The 13542-nt window shown below is 40.8% G+C and overlaps 1 protein-coding gene across 11 annotated transcripts in view; it reads left to right on the top strand.

Annotated features, from left to right (window-relative positions):
* The window catches only part of LDB2 (LIM domain binding 2), a 382561-nt gene that overhangs the window by 176279 nt on the left and 192740 nt on the right, over positions 1-13542 (top strand). The window lies entirely within an intron of this gene.

The following is a 13542-nucleotide window of genomic DNA, read 5'->3' as shown; positions in this document are numbered from 1 at the left end:
CTGCTTAAAGCAAAGAAACTTGATATTTTAGTTAATCTTGGCAGCTGTATTTTGGGGGGAAACATGATGTTTTAGGAACTTTGAGCCTTGGAGGCCCCCATTACCACTTTTAGGAATATTTAAAGGGGACAAAAGGACGAGGTGTCACTGACATGATAATTTGGGCAAAATGCCAAGAAACACAATCGGTTCACCAAGGAGGGAAGTGTTTATCAAATAAGACATTCGGATATAATAGAAACATAGTAGGAAATGAATGCAAGGTGAGCATATGGGTTCGTTGTTCAGTTGCAGGGCTGTGAGGTAGCTAAATGCCCAGGCATGGAGAAATACAGAAGGCTTTCTGATATGATTATTAAGATTCTTAAAGTATGAGTATTAATCATAGTTTGGCATCATTTTTCTTCCTCTGGGAAAACTTCCCTGCCAGTGTAAGCAAGTCAATGAATAATGACTCAATATGCAGCTATTTGCATCACCCATGACTTCTCCGGAATGCATCTCACGTGCACAGGGGAGCGGGTGGGGGGTCTGGGTATGCTTTGTATTCAAGGTAACAATCCAGTTTTCTCCATCAACATCCAGTTAACCAGGCCTGCATTTTCTGGCTTGTAGAATAACCACAGCTATTGTTTCTTGTGCTGAGTCATCTCCTGATCACCTATTTCTAGTCCCAGTAGAAAGGAAACTGGGAAAGAGAGAGAAGTGAATCTGGTCGTCGTTATAACTATTGTTATCATTATTATTTACCATCAACTTTGGCAAAAAATGAAACAACTCAAGTTATTAACTACGGTTTGGTCTTATCGTTAGCCTTCCTTTTCTCCACACTAATGTAACCATCAACAACTTTGAATAATTTGAATAATTTAGAAACATCTAGTATGTACTTGTAGGCAAATAGGGGGAGGGCAGAGAGCTTTTCCTGGACCTGCTTCTTCTCTCTTGCCTTTAGCTCAAAATAATCCTTATGTGTAAGGGTCATATTTGGGGATGGCAGATTCCTTTACCCTTCAAATGTAACTCCCAAAAAACTAAAGGGACCCAGCTATTAACTCTGTCTTCCATGAGCTAAGGGAGTTGTGACTGGATGCCATACCTGCCAATCAATCTTCCCAGAAGAGGTTATAAAAAGGTGTCAAACAACCCCTACCACATTGCCACACACCCATGTTCTTTGTGGCAGACTCCTGCTTGTGGGTAGAAGAAACTTAGTCATTGCACCCATCTCACAAAGAAAATAAAGTGGAGGAAGTCCTCCTAATATGAGAGAGAGAGTGTGTGTGAATCAAAGAGAGAAACTTCACACACACATGTGGTAATATGTGAAAGTCAGATGATGTTTTTGTTTGTGATATCATTTCATTAATAAAGGAAATAATGGGTAGGAGAATAACCCTCTGTCTGGTCACACATTTCTGACTCTTGGAGTCTTAAAGTTTTATCTTATTGCTAGTTTTAACCCAACCCTGAATTAAGCCTAGCCAGAGGAGAGCCACTTCTTTATTTTTTTAATTTAAATTTTTATTGAAGTATAGTTGCTGAACAATATTATATGTTATAGGTGTACAATATAATGTGATTCACAATGTTTAAAGGATATACTTTTTATAGTTATTGTAAAATATTGGCTATATTCCCCATGTTGTACAATATATCCTTGTAGCTTATTTTACACCTAATAGCTTGTACCTCTTACTCCCCTACCCCTATATTTCTCCTCCCCCCTTCCCTCTCCCCACTGCTTCTTTTTTGTTGTATTTACTGATTCATTGTAGTTTTTTAGATTCCACATATAAATGATATCATGCAGTGTTTGTCTTTCTCTATCTGACTTATTTCACTTGTCATAATGCCCTTCAAGTCCATCCATGTTGCTGCAAATGGCAAAAATTTCATTCTTTTTTATGGCTGGAGAGCCATTTCTGATTTTGGCCAGGTCCTATTACAATCTTGTTGACATCTGTACCCCAGTGTCCAGTACAAAGCCTGTGGCATTGCGGGCATTTATTTAATCAATAAACATGTATTGAGCACCTACTGTGTTGTTTGTTAATGAATGAATGAAAGAAAGAATGAATGAATGAAATCTGTTGTCACCTATAATCTGCTTGAAGTTGGCACCTTGTCTGGTTAAGCCTATATAGGAGGCAGCATAGAGGCCTTGTTTGAGTGTATCTCCAGAAGCATTCTATATGCCTGGCTTAATAGCTGATGTAGGAGAAGAAAACCTTTTCCCTCTATCATTCTAGTTTCTCTGGCTGGTCTAATAACTCAAACAAATTTAATTTGCCACCTACAGGAGCCACACAAAGACATGAGAGGCTTCCAGCAGTCAGGTAATTGAGGCTTGTATACCATCCTGAGCTAAGGAGAGGAGGACAGAGGTCTGGGGTCTCAAAGAGGAGGAAGACAAATCACAGGAAGCTGCGATGTTTGGTGAACTAATGTTTTCCATGCCATGAAGATGAGTCTTTTCTGATATAAAAAGTTATCTTTGGTAGTAGCTCTCTTCCTGGTATAGGCCCTCAGTCTAAATTCTTTTAGTCAGTTAAGAAAAAGGTTAAAAAACAAACAAACAGGGCTTCACTGGTGGCACAGTGGTTAAGAATCCGCCTGCCAATGCAGGGGACATGAGTTCAAGCCCTGGTCCGGGAAGATCCCACATGCCGCGGAGCAACTAAGCCTGTGCGCCACAACTACAGAGCCTGCGCTCTAGAGCCTGCGAGCCACAACTATTGAGCCTGCATGCCACAACTACTGAAGCCCGTGTGCCTAGAGCCTGTGCTCCACAACAAGAGAAGCCACTGCAATGAGAAGCCCGCACACCGCAATGAAGAGCAGCCCCCGCTCGCCGCAACCAGAGAAAAGCCCGCGCGCAGCGACAAAAACCCAACACAGCCAAAAATAAACTAAATTAAAAAAAATTAAAAACAAACAAAGAAAAACTATTCTGCAGTCTGCTAAGCCTTGAATGCCTCCAGGTCAAAACAATCCACATGCAAATGTGGCACATTTTGGGGTGGCTACTCTGCTTCCCCTCACTGAGTAACATAGGCCAGTTAGTCAATCTCTTGGTTTCCTCATTTATAAGATGTGTATAAGTTTTGACCATATAGTTTTGTTTACCATATAGTTTTTGTACGGATTAAACATGATAATACACCTGAATCACTTAGAAGCACGTGGAATACATATTAAATCTCATTAAGTGTTAGCTATTTGTTAACAGGCTGATTCTGTCCCCCCAAAAGATATGCCCAAGGCCTAACCCTTAATACCTGTTTAAGTGACCTTATTTGGAAATAAGACCTTTGCAGATGTAGTTAAAGATCTCAAGATCGACTCCTGGATTTAGGGTAGGTCTTAAATCCAATGACTGGTGTTCCCGTGAGAGAAAGGAGCAGGGGGTTTGAGACACAGAAGGGAAGAAGACCACGGGAGAACCATGTGAAGACAGAGGCAGAGCTTTCAGGGCTGTGTCTATAGGCCAAGGAGCAACAAGGATTGCCAGCAGCCTCTAGAAGCTGGAGAAAGGCATGGAACAGACTCTCCACCAGAGTCTCCAGAAGGAACCAACCCTGACGAAACTGATTTTGGACTTCTAGCCTCTCCAACTGTGAGTGAATGAATTTGTTTACCCTATTTGTGGTAATATGTTACATCAGCCGCAGGAAGCCAATACACTCTTCTAACCATAAGGGGAAGAATCATACTTTCATTGTTATTTTTTTGCCTTCACTACGGCACCTAGTAGACGCCCCAGTTAATAGGCTGGGCTGTTTCACAGTCTAAAGTAGGAAAAGAACTTTCAAGCTAGAAGAGATCTTGGTATCCCTCCGCTCCAGTCTTCTCATTATCTGCCCAGGAAGGTAATGGAGCTCCCCCAGGGACGTACAGAGTGGTGGCCCAGCAGTTGATGGGCCCAAAGTGCATAAAAGGCCTCTGAGGAGTCAGCTGGCCCCTTCTGGGCGCTGCCCACACCATGCCGCTCTCCCTAGGAGAGATGTGCCTGGTCTGCGTGGCGGAGCCCAGCTCCATGGCTGTCTCACAACTGCCTGAGGTGAGCAGGGATACATCACTTGTTCATTCCACGCACAAGTAAAACTTCCGCTGAAGAAACACGGCAAGCATGTATTTACCCCTTTGCACTATCATCTTCCAACAACATAGTACCCAGGTTCGAATTGTGATCAAAGAAAAACCAGTTTCTCCAGACAAAAATTCTTAGCATGAAATGGATATTAGATGGCTTTCTGATTCCTGCCCAAAGGAAGCAGTTTTCCACCCTGTGACTTTTCCGTGGCTATTTCTGGCTGCTTGTCAGAAAGAAGCTGTTAATTGCCTTTTAAATATCTTCTCACTAGTGAGTGAGTCCTAACTGCTCTTAATTTCTCTCTGGCTGTTGTCCTTGACCTACCATTTGGCATTTCTGATCATCTCAGGCAGAAATCAATCTATAAATGGACATCCCTACAGAAGGCAATTGCAAAGCTGGGATAGAATTGCTCTGGCCGGAATCTACAGACGGAAAAGAAGAGATGTTCTCTGCCACGTGGGTCAAGATAGCTGTGTGGATGTCTGGAAGCAGAGGATCACAAGCATTATAATGAATTCCCAGGGCAGTCTGTGAAGTTGATCCCTTCTCTTGTCCTATAAGCTCCAAAAATAGCTGTGCCGGATCACCACTTACTGTGTGACCGTCAGAAATTTTCTTAACCTCTCTGTGCTTCGGCAGGGTTTTCTCATATATAAAACATGGATAATAACAGTCCCAACCTAATAAGGTTTCTATGAAAACCTTACAATGATTAATATTAGACACATAACAGTGTCTGGCACATAACAGTTGCTCAGTTAAGATTATCCATCAGTATCATCCTTGCTTTTAATCCTAAAATTTTTTTTTTGTCACCCACTCTCATATCCCTTTGGTCCCCAAGTTCAAGTTCTGCTGATGCTATTTTTTTTTATTGTTGGTTCACATCACATCCCTCCTTTCTTTCTTTCTTCCTTCCTCCCTTCCTTCCTTCCTTCTTTCTTTTTTATTTATTTTTGGCTGCGTTGGGTGTTCATTGCTGTGCACGGGTTTTCTCTACTTGGGGTGAGTGGGGACTACTCTTCCTTACGGTGCGTAGGCTTCTCATTGCAGTGGCTTCTCTTGTTGTGGAGCACAGGCTCTAGGCCTTTGTGCTCAGTAGTTGTGGCTCACAGGCTCTAGAGTGCAGGCTCAGTAGTTGTGGCACACGGGCTTAGTTGCTCTGTGGCTTGTGGGATCTTTCCAGACCAGGGATCCAACCCATGTCCCCTGCATTGGCAGGCGGATTCTTAACTACTGTGCCACAGGGGAAGTCCACATCCCTCCATTCTTAATCTGTATTTTTTTAAAATGGCTTTACTGTCTATTTTATGCATACCATAAAATTCACCCATCTTAAGTATACAACCCAAAATTCTAAAAATTATACTTACAGAGTTGTATAACCAACACCACAATCCAGTTTTTTTTTTTTTTTTGTGGTACGTGGGCCTCTCACTGTTGTGGCCTCTCCCGTTGCGGAGCACAGGCTCCGGACGCACAGGCTCAGTGGCCATGGCTCAGGGGCCTAGCCGCTCTGCGGCATGTGGGATCTTCCCAGACCGGGACACGAACCCGCGTCCCCTGCATCGGCAGGTGGACTCCCAATCACTGCGCCACCAGGGAAGCCCCACAATCCAGTTTTAGAACATTTCCATCACCCCAAATAAGACCCATTTGTACACTCGCAATTGCTGCTTCTAGCCCCAGGCAACCACTAATCTACTTTCTGTCTCTAGAAATTTACTTTTTTCTGGACATTTTCTATAAGTGAAGTCATATAACACGTGGTCTTTTGTATCTGGCTTCTTTCACCCAGCAGTATTTTTGTGGTTCATTCATGTTGTAGTATGTATCAGTACTTCATTCCTTTCTGTTGCCAAATAACATTCCATTGTATGAATCCATTTTATGGCTATACCGCAATTTGTTGATTCATTCACCAGTTATAGACATTTGGATCCTTTCTACTTTTTGGCTATTATAAATAATGCTGCTCTGAACATTTGTGTATAAATCTTGGTGTAGAAATGTATATATTTTCAAATAGATGCATGTAAGTAGAATTACTGGGTCATATGGTAATTTTATATTTAACATTTAGAGGAACTACCAAACAGTTTTCCAAAGTGGCTGCACCATTTTATATTTCCATTAGCAAAGTATGAGGGTTCTGATAGCTCTACATTCTCTCCAACATTTGTGATTTTCTTTTTGACTATACTCATCCTAGTGGGTATGATTTGTAATTCCCTAGTAACTAATGATGTTGAACATTGTTTTCATGTGCTTATTGGCTGTTCACATATCTTCTTTGGAGAAGTGTGTACTCAGTATTTTGCCCATTTTCAAATGTGTTATTAGTCTTTTTATTGTTGAGTTGTAAGAGTTATTTACATATTTGGGATACAAGTCTTTTACTGGACATATGATTTTAAAATATTTTCTCCATGTTTATGGGTTGTCTTTTCACTTTTTAAATGATGTCTTTTGAAGCACAAAAATTTGTAATCTGATGAGGTGCAAATTATTGATTTTCTTTTTATGGGATGTACTTTTGGTGTCATACGTAAGAAATTTTTGCTTAACCCAAAGTCTATGTTACCTTCTAAAAGTTTTCTTGTTTTAGCTTTTACATTTAGGTCTATGATTCATTTTGAGTTCATTATTATGTTTGGTATGATATAAGGGTTCATATTCATTCTTTTGTGTGAGAATATCCAGTTACCCCAGCACCATTTGTTGAAGACTTTCTTCTCCTATTGAATTGTCTTGACATCTTCATTTAAAATCTATTGACAGTGAATGTAAAGATTTATTTCTGTACTTTCAGTTCTAGTCCATTGATCTATATATCTATCCTTATATCAGGACCATTACTGTCTTTATTACTGTAGCTTTGAGGTACATTTTGAAATCAGGTCCTTTTCTGTTCTTACCTGAATGACTAGACTATTCTCCTAATTGGTCTCCTGCCCCGACTCTTTGCCTTTTTCAGTCCATTCTCTATACAACATTCAGAGATATCTTTCTAAACTCCAAATCTAGTTTCATTTGCCCCAGGCTTAATAAAAAGTTATTTATTAAGGCAATGTGCCCCCTGCCTATCCATTCATCTTTGTCTCTTCACACCCTCACTCAAGCTTATTCATTCCAGCATGACTGGGCTATTCAAAGCCATATGCTTTTAACACCTACAAGCACCAGAGCCTAGCACACTGGCAAGTACAGTGCCTGCCAAAAGTAGATATCCATTATATAAGATGAACTAACCAGGAATACAGCTGGTCATTGCCTGGCCACCATTTTATCTTTCTTTTTTAACTGGGTAACTGTTCCCAGAAGGTTTTCCCTGACCAAATCTTCCTCTGTTGCCATGTACTTTTGGTACCCTAGAAATACTTTTACCATACCCTTTACCATATTACATTATAATTATTGGTTTACATGTATATACCTCCTCCTAGATTGTAAGGCCTTCAGTATTGGTCTTCATGGTGCCTGATACCCAATAACATTGTCGAATGGATGGATAGGTAAATGTATGTTTTGAAATTTATTTTTTAGAGTTTTTCAGGAAGAGCTTACTTAGCCAAGGATACTTCATACGATTCCTGGAGTCTGGATCCATGACTGTTTGCAGTGAAATTGTTCCCCAGCCTTAGGTAATAAGGGCAGAGTCAGTTGCCTTTGGCCTATTCTTGAGCCCATCACTCCCCACCCTCAGTTCTGCATCTTTCCCTGTTGCTCCTTTCCCTCACATACTATTGTGAGATGGTTCTAGGCCAGTAAACAGTGGGTTAGAAACAAGAAGAGGGAAACAATTAAACAAGAACAACTCTTGGCATAATGATAAAGCTCAGTTTGAATAATGCTTAAGGATAAGTTGCTGAGCCTTTTGTCCTAATACAAATCCAATATATATCCTTGGAGGCACATTTCTTTTTTCTTATTTTCTTAAAAACGCCCTTAGGAAAACCTTCCTGTCAACTATTAGGGAATAGCTTTCTAAGTTTGCTTTCTACTTTGGGTGTCTATTTTTTTCCATCTGGATAGCTATTATCTTTCTTTCATGTCACCTTCTAGGGTTCTATCTACACATAACTGACTCCAGATTTTTCAGGAAGCCTGGATTCTCCACAGACTCTCAGTAATTTTCACTTCATTATGTTATTGATGAGGGTAACCCAAGGAAGAATGATTTGACTAGTGGACGCCAGACTCTGAATGAAACCACTCCACTTCTTAGAGGTGTCAGTTGATCTTACTGTCAAACAAGGCATCCTTCTAGCATTTTCTAGACTGTACGTAGTCATGGTCATCCCTTCTCTTCCTCAAAGGCCAGCAGAGAACATGTGCAGAACAAATTAACTAGCCCCACCCTGTTGTTTTCGGCCCACTTGGCTAGTTTGGGAGTATTATGAGTTTTATTTAAAAAGGCAGAAATATTTTTTAAAGTGGTTTTTTTTCCCATCCCTTCACTCTCCATTTTAAATTCTCTGTTCTAAAAAAAATAGGCAAAGGATTTAAACTATAAATTATTAAGAATCTAAGAGTGCCTAAGAACTCCTAATCTCAAATGATCTCTCTTGCTTCTCCCTTAATATGCTTCTTTAGATCAAGGTCACAAAGCCAAATATCTCCAGGGGTGTATGGACACATGAAACTAGCCAGGTGGGGACCGTGGTGAGGTGGAGAGTTCATGCCCCATACAGACAAGAGAGCCCCACAGAGCTCTAAACAAATTCCTCCTGGCATTATTCCACTATTTCTAAAAAATATGAAGGTCAAATTTTTTTAAATGTCAGATGTTTTCATATTAAAATTCTTTATGTTGGTAAACAATTCAAAATTTAGAAAAACAATCTGCAGATACAACGAAACACTTCTGCAGGCCACTAGCTGATGAATTCTTGTACAGAAACCCTCAACATACAAAAATGTCCTGTGACTCCAAAGTTTGTTTTAGCTCATTCGTTTAATATATTCAACAAATATTATGAGCACCTTTTTGTGCTAAGCTGTGTGCTAAGTAATAGGGACTCAGTACTGGATAAGAGAGACCCCAATGGGCTCATGGAACTGGCGTTTTTAATCAGGCGTTTGAGACCTGAAGCCCCTTTGCGATGGTCAGTTGGCTTACAACTAATAGTGAGTTCCCCTTTGGCCTCAGACTCGTGATAGTCTTGAACATTTTTGGTTTTGTTTCTGTTTTTGATTTTGTTTTTGTTTTGCGGTACGCGGGCCTCTCACCGCTGCGGCCCCTCCCGCAGCGGAACACAGGCTCCAGACGCGCAGGCCCGGCGGCCACGGCCCACGGGCCCAGGCGGTCCGCGGCATGCGGGATCCTCCCGGACCGGGGCACGAACCCGCATCCCCTGCATCGGCAGGCGGACTCTCAACCACTGCGCCACCAGGGAAGCCCCAGTCTTGAACTTTTTTATTTTCTTATACACTACAGAATAGTTTTGTGTGGTCACAACTTTCTAGTCAAACATCATCCATCATATTGTAATATACCGTAATTCTAAAAACACTTCATTATTAATTTAACACATACTTATTCATTTAACTTATTCACGAAATATTTACTGGGCATCCATTATGAATGAGGCTCTGGGCAAATAAATGAGAATTTGGTGATGGATAGAATAGGCAGCTTATATATCATTGAAAGCCTTCCGTATAAGGGCCTGGACCCTGAGCATATGGTACAAGGAAGAGCTGCCATTGAATCCACACCCATAGCTTAGGAGCAAAGAAGGAATTGGTCAGCTCTCGCCTCCAAGGTGTTCAAGGCACCAGGGCAGAAGGAGGTGGCTTGCAGAGTGAGGATCTGTAGAGTGAGGAGCATATCATTGTTGTCACTTTCTTCCCTTCCAATGGAAATCAAGGTTCTGCCCTTCTCGCCCTCCCTTTCAGGAGAAAAGCAGGTGTGATGGAGAGAGGCAGCTTCCAGAGAGAACACACGAAACTTGAGGAGGGAGGAGAGGCCCTTCCCCATTCTTACAGGTCTCTGTACTATCCCGAATGGAGGATGTCTATGGCTTTATTGTAATTACTCTCTTTCCTGTTGACTCTAATTGTCGTGAAGTAGAGACCATTTCTACCTTGTCTAAGAATGGATCTCCAGCACCAGGCCCAGAGTCTGCCACATAATAAGTGCACAATAAATGTGTGCACCTGTTGACTGAGGAAGGAGAGAGTTTCTCCAGGGTCACATTTGAAGAGGGGGAAAATGGTAGGTAGTAAATGGTAGGTGAATTCCCGCAAGACAGAGGTAGAGAGGAAGAGGATCTGGGAGGGTCAATGGCAGGAACCGGAAGTGTGGAGCCAGGGCAATGTCAGAGGGGCAGTGGCTGAGCGGTCCTGAGGAGTGTACTCCTGGAAGGTGATCAGGTAGAGGGGAAGCAGGTCCAGCAGTGGCTGAACACTCTGTAAGTCTTTCTAAAATTGAGTGGAAGTCAAGTGTCCTGTGTTGAGTTTCTTAGTGAAAGATGTTACCACCAATAACACAAGGTTAAAGGAACTGAGTTTCTTTTTTTCTTTCTTTGAATTTTATTTTATTTATTTTTTAATACAGCAGGTCCTTATTAGTTATCTATTTTATAAATATTGGTGTATGTGTGTCAATCCCAATTTCATAATTCATCCGACCACCACCACCCCCCCGCCACTTTCCCCCCTTGGTGTCCATATGTTTGTTCTCTACATATGTGTCTCTATTTCTGCCCTGCAAACCTGTTCATCTGTACCATTTTTCTAGGTTCCATATATATGCATGAATATAGGATGCTTATTTTTTCTCTTTCTGACTTACTTCACTCTGTATGACAGTCTCTAGATCCACCCATGTGTCTACAAATGACCCAATTTCGTTTCTTTTTACGGCTAATATTCCATTGTATACATGTACCACATCTTCTTTATCCATTCGTCTGTCGATGGGCATTGAGGTTTCTTCCGTGACCTGGCTATTGTAAATAGTGCTGCAATGAACATTGGGTGCATGTGCCTTTTTTTTTTTTTTTGCAGTACACGGGCCTCTCACTGTTGTGGCCTCTCCCGTTGTGGAGCACAGGCTCTGGATGCGCAGGCTCAGCGGCCATGGCTCATGGGCACAGCTGCTCCGCGGCATATGGGATCTTCCCGGACCGGGGCATGAATCCGTGTCCCCTGCATCAGCAGGCGGACTCTCAACCACTGCGCCACCAGGGAAGCCCGCGTGTGTCTTTTTGAATTATGGTTTTCTCTGGTATATGCCCAGTAGTTGGATTGCGGGGTCATATGGTAATTCTATTTTTAGTTTTTTAAGGAACCTCCATAATGTTCTCCATAGTGGCTGTATCAATTTACATTCCCACCAACAGTGAAAGAGGGTTCCCTTTTCTCCACACCTTCTCCAGCATTTGTTGTTTGTAGATTTTCTGATGATGCCCATTCTAACTGGTGTGAGGTGATACCTCATTGCACTTTTGATTTGCATTCCTTTAATAATTAGTGATGTTGAGCAGCTTTTCATGTGCTTCTTGGCCATCTGTATGTCTCCTTTGGAGGAATATTTATTTAGGTCTTCTGCCCATTTTTTGATTGGATTGTTTGTTTTTTTAATATTGAGCTGCATGAGCTGTTGATATATTTTGGAGATTAATCCTTTGTCTGTTGATTCATTTGCAAATATTTTCTCCCAACTGAGGGTTGTCTTTTCATCTTGTTTGTAGTTTCCTTTGCTTTGGAAAAGCTTTTTAAATTTCATTAGGTCCCATTTGCTTACTTTTGTTTTTATTTCCATTGCTCTAGGAGGTGGATCAAAAAAGATCTTGCTGTGACTTATGTCAGAGTGTTCTTCCTATGTTTTCCTCTAAGAGTTTTATACTGTCCGGACTCACACATAGGTCTCTAATCCATTTTGAGTTTATTTTTGTGTATGGTGTTAGGGAGTGTTCTAATTTCATTCTTTTACATGTAGCTGTCAAGTTTTCCCAGCACTACTTATTGAAGAGACTGTCTTTTCTCCACGTATATCCTTGCCTCCTTTCTCATACATTAGTTGTCCATAGGTGCGTGTGTTTATGTCAGGGCTTTCTATCCTGTTCCATTTATCTATATTTCTGTTTTTGTGCCAGTACCATATTGTACTGATTACTGTAGCTTTGTAGTATAGTCTGAAGTCAGGGAATCTGATTCCTCCAGCTCTGTTTTTTTCCCTCAAGACTACTTTGGCCATCCAGGGTCTTTTGTATATCCATACAAATTTTAAGATTTTTCTGTTCTAGTTCTGTAAAAAATGCCATTGTTACTTTGACAGGGATTGCATTGAATCCGTAGATTGCTTTGGGTAGTATAGTCATTTTCACAATGTTGATTCTTCCAATCCAAGGGCATGGTATATCTCTCCATCTGTTTGTGTCATCTTTGATTTCTTTCATACTGTCTTATAGTTTTCTGAGTACAGGTCTTTTACCTCCTTAGGTAGGTTTATTACTAGGTATTTTATTCTTTTCTGTTGCAGTGGTGAATGGGATTGTTTCCTTAATTTCTATTTCTGATCTTTTGTTGTTAGTGTATAGGAATGCAAGAGATTTCTGTGCATTAATTTTGTATCCTGCAACTTTATCAAATTCATTGATCAGCCCTAGTAGTTTTCTGGTGGCATATTTAGGATTCTCTATGTGTAGTATCATACCATCCACAAACTGTGACCGTTTTACTTCTTCTTTTCCAGTTTGTATTCCTTTTTTTTCTTCTCTGATTGCCACGGCTAGGACTTCCAAAACTATGTTGAATAATAGTGGCAAGAGTGGACATCCTTGTCTTGTGCCTGATCTTAGAGGAAATGGTTTCAGTTTTACACCATTGAGAATGATGTTTGCTGTGGGTTTGTCATATATGGCCTTTATTATGTCAAGGTAGGTTCCCTCTATGCCCAGTTTCTGGAGAGCTTTTATCATAAATGGGTGTTGAATGTTGTCAAAAGCTTTTCCTGCATCTATTGAGATGATCATATGGTTTTTATTCTTCAGTTTGTTAATATGGTGTATCACATTGATTGATTTGCGTATATTGAAGAACCCTTGCATCCTTGGGATAAATCCCACTTGATCATGGTGTATGATCCTTTTAATGCATTGTTGGATTCTGTTTGCTAGTATTTTGTTGAGGATTTTTGCATCTATATTCATCAGTGATGTTGGTCTGTAATTTTCTTTTTTTGTAGTATCTTTGTCTGGTTTTGGTATCAGGGTGATGGTGGTCTTGTAGAATGAGTTTGGGAGTATTCCTTCCTGTGCAATTTTTTGGAAGAGTTTGGGGAAGATGGGTGTTAGCTATTCTCTAAACATTTGATAGAATTCACCTGTGAAGCCATCTGGTCCTGGACTTTTGTTTGTTGGAAGATTTTTAATCACAGTTTCAATTTCATTACTTGTGACTGATCTGTTCATATTTTCTATTTCTTCCTGGTT

This window comes from Phocoena sinus, chromosome 5 (assembly GCF_008692025.1).
Source record: "Phocoena sinus isolate mPhoSin1 chromosome 5, mPhoSin1.pri, whole genome shotgun sequence".
Taxonomy (NCBI): domain Eukaryota; kingdom Metazoa; phylum Chordata; class Mammalia; order Artiodactyla; family Phocoenidae; genus Phocoena; species Phocoena sinus.
Note: the sequence above shows the minus strand (reverse complement) of the source record. Positions and strands in the feature narration are given on the sequence as shown.